Source organism: Dromiciops gliroides, chromosome 2, assembly GCF_019393635.1.
Source record: "Dromiciops gliroides isolate mDroGli1 chromosome 2, mDroGli1.pri, whole genome shotgun sequence".
NCBI lineage: Eukaryota > Metazoa > Chordata > Mammalia > Microbiotheria > Microbiotheriidae > Dromiciops > Dromiciops gliroides.
The window spans coordinates 280,639,189-280,646,199 of record NC_057862.1 but is presented as its reverse complement, the minus strand read 5'-3'; positions in this window follow the sequence as shown (position 1 = coordinate 280,646,199).

The window sequence follows — 7,011 nt, the reverse complement described above, 5'->3', positions numbered from 1 at the left end:
CCAAATCCAAGGAGCTTCCCACTGCACCACTGAGTAATCACAGAATCTCAGAATTGGAATATGGCTTGATAATATGGCTCGTTTTTCTTTATATTGACCCCAACCTGCATTTCTGTAACTTTCACCTATGTTCCTAGTTTTCCTCTTTGGGGCTGATCTGGCATGATGACAGCTTGAATTAAGGCAGTAGCTATGTGAATAGGGAGAAGGGACAGATGCAAGAGATGTTGAGGAGGTTGACTCGGTAAGACCTGGCAACTTATTGGCTATCAGAGGAGGTGAATTAGAGTACAGCATTAAGAGAGACACCTCAGTTCTGGGCCTGCACAACTGGGAGGGTGGTGTCCTCCACAGAAATAGGGAGGATGGGCAAGTTTAAGGGAAAAGATGATGAGTTTTGCTTTAGACATATTGAGTTTGAGATGCCTATGGGGCATCTAGTTCAAAATGTCCAATAAGCCATTGGTGATGTTGGGATGGAGCTCAGGTGAGATATGAACCCTGAATCTAGGTCTGGGAGTCAAGTGCAGAAAGATCATAATTAAAACTAATCGTTACTGATGAAATCACTTAGAGAGATAGTGCAGAAAGAGAAGAGAAGGCCCAGGACCTGAATTTTATTTAGTCTCTGGCTCAGTTAATAAGATGGGATTTCAAGATGCATCTTTTTGTTTTTGTTTTTGTATTTTTTGCATGGGGCAATGAGAATTGAAGTGACTTGCCCAGAGTCATATGGCTAATAATTGTCAAGTGTCTGATGCCGAATTTGAACACAGGTCCTCCTGAATCCAGGGCTGGTGCTTTATCCACTGTGCCACCTAACTGCCCCTCAAGATGCATCTTGAGGGAGGTGGCAATCCTTCTGTCCCTGGCCCTGAGAAGACCTGATCAGAGTCTTATATTTAGCCATAGACTACCCTTTTTAGGAAGGGTATTAACTAACTGGAACATATACAGAGGAGGGGGACAGCAATGATGAGATGACTGGAGACCATACCACATGAGGGTCTGATGAAGGGATTGTCTTGCCTATATCTCAGATGAAATACATCCAAAACCAAACCTGTCATCTTTGCCCCTAGAGGTGTCTTTTCTCCAAACTTCCCTGTTTCTATTAAGAGTACCAATCATCCATGTTTGCAACCTTGGGAGTAATCCTTGACTTTTTACTTTTCCTCCCCTACGAACCAATCAGTTTCTAATTCTTGTCAATTCTATCTCTACCATATTTCTTACATTTATCCCCTTCATTCTACTCACTGGCATTATCTTAGTCACCTATCACCTCGACTATTGTAAAAATCTCCTTATTGTCTTTCCTCTTTCCATTCTCTCCCTTTTACAACCAAATGACAAAATCATCTTAAAAAGTCACTCCCTCCCCCACTTACTTAATAACTCTTGGTAGCTCTTTATTGTCTTTAACATAAAATACAAACCATTCAGCCTGACATTTAAGATCTATTTCCATGGTTCCTTTCTGACCTTATTTCACACTACTCCCCCTTAAATGCTCCATATTCTGGCCAAGATGGACTACAAACTGTTCACCAAACTTAACATGATATCTCTTTCCCCACCCAACCCCATTCCTTTGCATAAGTTGTTTCCCCACACCAGGACTTCACTCCTTTCTCATTATTGCCTTTCAGAATTTTTATCTTCTTTCAAGACTCAGCTCCAGTGATTCCTCCTCCTCAGTCCCTTCCATAATTCTTCCAGCTGACAGTGTTCTCTGACTCCTCTGTTTTGCCTATAAGACAGTCTGAATCTCTCCTTTACCCTGTTACTTTCAACCTTGTATTATACTCATTTGGGTACATACCATAGTCCTCCCAGTAAAATGTAAATTCCTTTAAGGCAGAGGCTCTCGATTTAATTGTTTTGAATCCTTCAGACTTAGCACAGTGCCTTACATGTAATAATAGGTGGTTAATACACATTCATTGAACTGAATTAAACATGTCCAGCACCTCCAGAAGATCCTTCTTTGTCAGGGTTTCTAAGTCATCCCACCATTTTGTTTTCCCTTCTTGGGACATGTTCCAGTTAGTCAGTGTCCTTCCTTACATGTCATGCCCATGACCGAAGTCAATACTCCGTATAGCAGAATTTTCATCTCCTTCCTCTGCCTCATTAATCTCAGAATTACCAAATTAGAATGTTGGAAAGGATATCAGTGGCCATCTAGTCCAGCCTGGAAATTAAAGGAATCTCTGTTAAAACATATCTGACTAGAGATTGTCCAGTCTCTGGTTAATCAGGAAGTCCTATCTTGTTAACTGAGTCAGAGACTAAAATTCAGGTCCAAAGACTGATTAACATTGGGTGAGGGGATAAGGCTCATTCTTTTGAATCTTCTTTGGGCCAGAGATCCCTCCTTCTCCTACTTTCCCATATCCAGTTAGAGAATTGTCTTTTCAGGGTATGTCTTTTCAAGGTATGGAGCTCTCACAAGGACATACTGCATAGATAGTCATGTATGCTTTACTTTTGCATAGACATACCTAAATCAATTATCCATATGGTCTGATGTGAGGGTGCTGGCAGGTCCCTTTGCTCCCTATTTCCCCAACTACCTGCCACAAGTACCTACATTCCTAACATTAGAGATTAATTCATAAACTTGGGAATATTAGGATAGGAATGACCTCTAACCTTGTTAAAGTTTTTTTTTAAATATTTTTATTCATTTTGTAAAATATTTCCCAATTACATGTAAACTTTTAAACATTTATTTTTAAAAAATTTGATTCCAAATTCTCTCACCTTCCCACCCCTACCCCATCCCAGAAGGCAAGCAGTACGATATCAATTATACGTGTGAAGTCATGCAAAATGTATTTCCATATTAGAAAGGTTTTTTTTTCCCTTTAGACTAGGTATCTTTATTTCACCCAGACTGGAAGTACAATGGCTTCCTATGGACTTGATGCCACCACTGATTGGTTTCCTATAGTCCATCCCACTCATTTTGTGGAGGAAGAAACCGAGCCAAAAAAAAAAAAAAGTTAAAATGGTTTGCCCAAAGTCACAGAATGATTTAGTGAAAGAGTTGAGATTCAACTGAACATCTAGATCTTCTGACTCCCAGTCAGTCTATCACACTGAACTATAGACTTGACTACCTCACTCATGAAACTCTTCCTGATCTCTCTCTTCCCTTTAACCCTGGGCTTTAGGGTAAAAGATCACTGTCTAGACCTTTCCTTTGCTCCTTGCATCATACTTATTTGTATGTGTATATCATAGATCTCCTTATTTGATTATAAGCACTTTGAGGACAAGGTTGGCCATTTTTTATCTTCTAGTACTCGATGATTAATAAATGTTTCCTGAATTATATTTACTTGATCCAAAAGGACTGTCCTGGTTTGTGGGAAGAGTATTGTTCATATTATTAAAGGGCCTCATTTAGTCTGTATTTTTGTAGGCTTTATGGCTTACATTGCAAGACGACAGTGTGAGCTATACTCATAAGCTGGAGACCTCAGGGAGGCCAGTCCCTCCTTGAGTCAGAGTTATCCCTTGTCAGACTTGTGAAATATGAATCTTTCACCTCACCAAGAGATGTCTGGTTTCTAGCCTCTCCCTAGGGCTCTCTCCCTATACATCAGGGCAATGTGACCTCAGAGTCAGCTGGGCTGTTCCTAGGGGATAAGGAAGGCCACAGGGTAGGGCCTACTGGGGTTCAGCTCACCATTGCTTCCTTTTCCTCCCAAGGTACTCCTGGTGGAACCCACAATTGTGAAGTAGGTGACGTTTGTCTCTGGAGCCTCTGACCTCTAACAGACTAAGCCACTGGGAGAATGTGCACTTTTCTTTCTCCAATTAAAATCAGCTCTAGAGAAAGGATGTGAAATTTTCACACTCAGGTGAAAATGACTGAAATTCATCTTTCCTCATAGAAATTGTGATTTAATGGTGGGCAGGGGTGTGGGGGGTGTGGGGGGTGGTGGGGCGCTAGACAAGACCTTAACCTAGAGAAATGAGTCTCTAGTGGTGGTATTTTAGATATCAGATATTGAGTGGATTCAGGGAGATAATTTGGGGACAATAAACCTTTCTGGAACCCATGAATTTTTCTCTACCAGTCTCTGTGTAAATCTAGTTTCCCTGTAAGATTTTATGTTCCATAGGATTTTAGATCTAGAAGGGGGTATTAGAAATTATCTAGTCCAAAATAGATGAGGAAACAGGACTAGAAAGGACAAGAGAGCTTTCCGAAATCAAATAAGTGGCAGGTGTAGGGTTTCATCCCAGGTCTAATTTGACTCTGACTTTAGTGGTCTTTGTACTATACCATGCTGCCACCTTTAACCCTGGCCCCTTAGCTACCCTTCAAGTCCCATACTTCACAGCTCTCCAGGAAAGGAGAAGACCACCTGTTGTCAGCTGGTAGTTTTCATTAATGTCAGATTCAACCAGGCTGGGCCAGGTTGGATTCTGTTGATGCTCTTTTGGAAATCTGGGGTCTCTCTCAGGTTTTCTTCCTAGACATGATCAAGCCCCAGAAAGCTGCTAGTTGTCTACGATGCTGTATCATGACTCTGAGATCTGACAAATCCCTCCCGTTCGTTCACAGCACTAACTTGCCCGTACACAGTGCCCTGGTAGAGTTTTTTTTTTTTCCTTGATGATTAGACAAACAGCCCATGAATATTTGTATGGGAACGAGTCTTAACAAATGTTTGCTGAGTCTTCAGCTGCTAGTGAAAGGAGGAAGAAGCTTGTTTAACAGAACAAAGATTTAGGGCAGCCTTTAGAGAAATTAATAGATGTGAAGACTCAGGCCGCCCCACTGAGGAATGGGGGTGAGGGAGGAATGTTGGGCAGGGACAAGTAGCTTCTATGGGAAGAGAGGGGAGCAGGGTTGACTCTTTCATCAAAGCTAGCACCTGCAGGGAATGTGGTGGTTGTGATGGTGGCTTTGGCTGGAGTATCAGGGCCAGGGTTTGGACCATATTAGTGCTAGGCCTCAGGAGGAAGGGGAAGGGGATCTCTATTTCTGTTTCACTTACTTTCCTGTATTTGGCCAAGTACAAGATTTGCTCCATCCCAATTTTTCCCTCTTTCCCCTTTTCCTTTTTTTTTGGATTTCTGTGGTTGGTTCATCTACCTGAGCATTGCATTGGTTATGAAGCAGGAAGCTGCTGCTTGGTCAGGGTCTCCTAGGTCTTTGAGAGCCACTGAGACCTTGGCAAAAAGAAAGATCCCTTTTCCTCAATGAACCAGGAAGTTGGACTTTGCCAGAGTCAACAGGACCTGAACCTCAACCATTTTGAATTCAGTTTCATACTACAAACCCACAAGGCTGAGGGCATGTGAGACTTGGCAAAATTTGTCCTCTTTTCTGGCCTGGAGAGGATTTGCCACTCACAGTGTGGTTCTGTAGCCACAGCTGGGAACGGAGGAGCTGCTTTCTCTCTTAGGCTCGGTGGATTGGATGTGATGAACATATGTTGGCGAGGGGTAGGGTGAAGAATCTGGGAAAGATCAGGATGATAAGCCGAATGGAAAATGCAAAGAGACTGATGTAGAAGACCTGGGTTCTATTTAGTCTTAGCTCTGCTATTTATTACCTATATGACCTTCAACAGCCACTTGTTTTCCCTGGACCTCAGTAACCTCATCCTTACCTCAGTGGAGTGTTGTGAGGTTCAAACCAGATATTGAAACACTCCAAAGTAGGTAGGAAGTTACCTTCAGTGATGAGGACTGCAACTCATACATGCCCCTTGTCCATGCCTGCTCATATACTCACCACCTCCCAGTGTGTGTCTGTGGGGTTCTTCATTTTTTCTTGATATCATGAGGATAGCATAAAAGTACATGGAACGTCATCCCTACCTGGTACTACTTGACCAACCCATCTTTTCTGATCATACATTTCTTTGATGTTATCCTTTCATCTGTTTTTTCTTTTGAGTAGTTCCTTATTTGTTATGTTTTATAACCTTGCTCACACTCACCACTGCCTTCTGAGTGATTCTCAATTTAATTTGTTTGGAGGCTCTAGGGTTTATGGAACAAATGAGATAATGCATGTAAAACATTTTGTCAATCTTGAAGGGACATGTGAGCTCAAAAGAAGACAATGCTCCCTTCATCCTCCCTTGCCATTAACTATACCAATTTGGTATATAGGTTTTTTTCCCTTCTCTGTGCCCCAGTTTCCTAATTTATAAAATGAGAGGGTTGGGGGGGCAGCCAGGTGGTACAGTGGATAAAGCACCAGCCCTGGATTCAGGAGTACCTGAGTTCAAAATCTGGCCTCAGACACTTGACACTTACTAGCTGTGTGACCCTGGGCAAGTCACTTAACCCCCATTGCCCTGCAAAAAAAAAATGAGAGGGTTGGTTTTAATGATCTCTAAGGTCCCTTAGGACCCATCTCAAATATTTTATGATTTTCCACAAAATGCTATAATTTGGGTTTTTGGGGGCCATGCTTCCAATGTTTCTCCTTCTCCTTCTCCTTCTCCTTCTCCTTCTCCTTCTCCTTCTCCTTCTCCTTCTCCTTCTCCTTCTCCTTCTCCTTCTCCTTCTCCTTCTCCTTCTCCTTCTCCTTCTCCTTCTCCTTCTCCTTCTCCTTCTCCTCCTCCTCCTCCTTCTCCTTCTCTTCCTTCTCCTTCTCCTCCTCCTCCTTCTCCTCCTCCTTCTCCTTCTCCTTCTCCCCCTCCTTCTCCTCCTACTTTTCTTCCTCCTCCTCTTCCTCTTCCTCCTCCATCCTGTTAATCCTATACATGTAGCTTATTTGTACAGATTTGTAGGCACTTAATACATGTTTACTGATTGATTGACACACTCCCTTTCCTTTGCCCCACCCACCAAGGGGGTTTGGGCTCCTCTCTAGCTGACTCAAAGTGGAATGAGCTGCCTCAGGATGTAATGAGCTCTTTGGAAACATTCGAGAGGATGCTGTATAACCACTTATTGCAAATTTTCTATAAGGGATTAGGAGAAGGTGGCCTAGGTGACCTCTTTGATTCTGATTCTGTGACTAGCCAC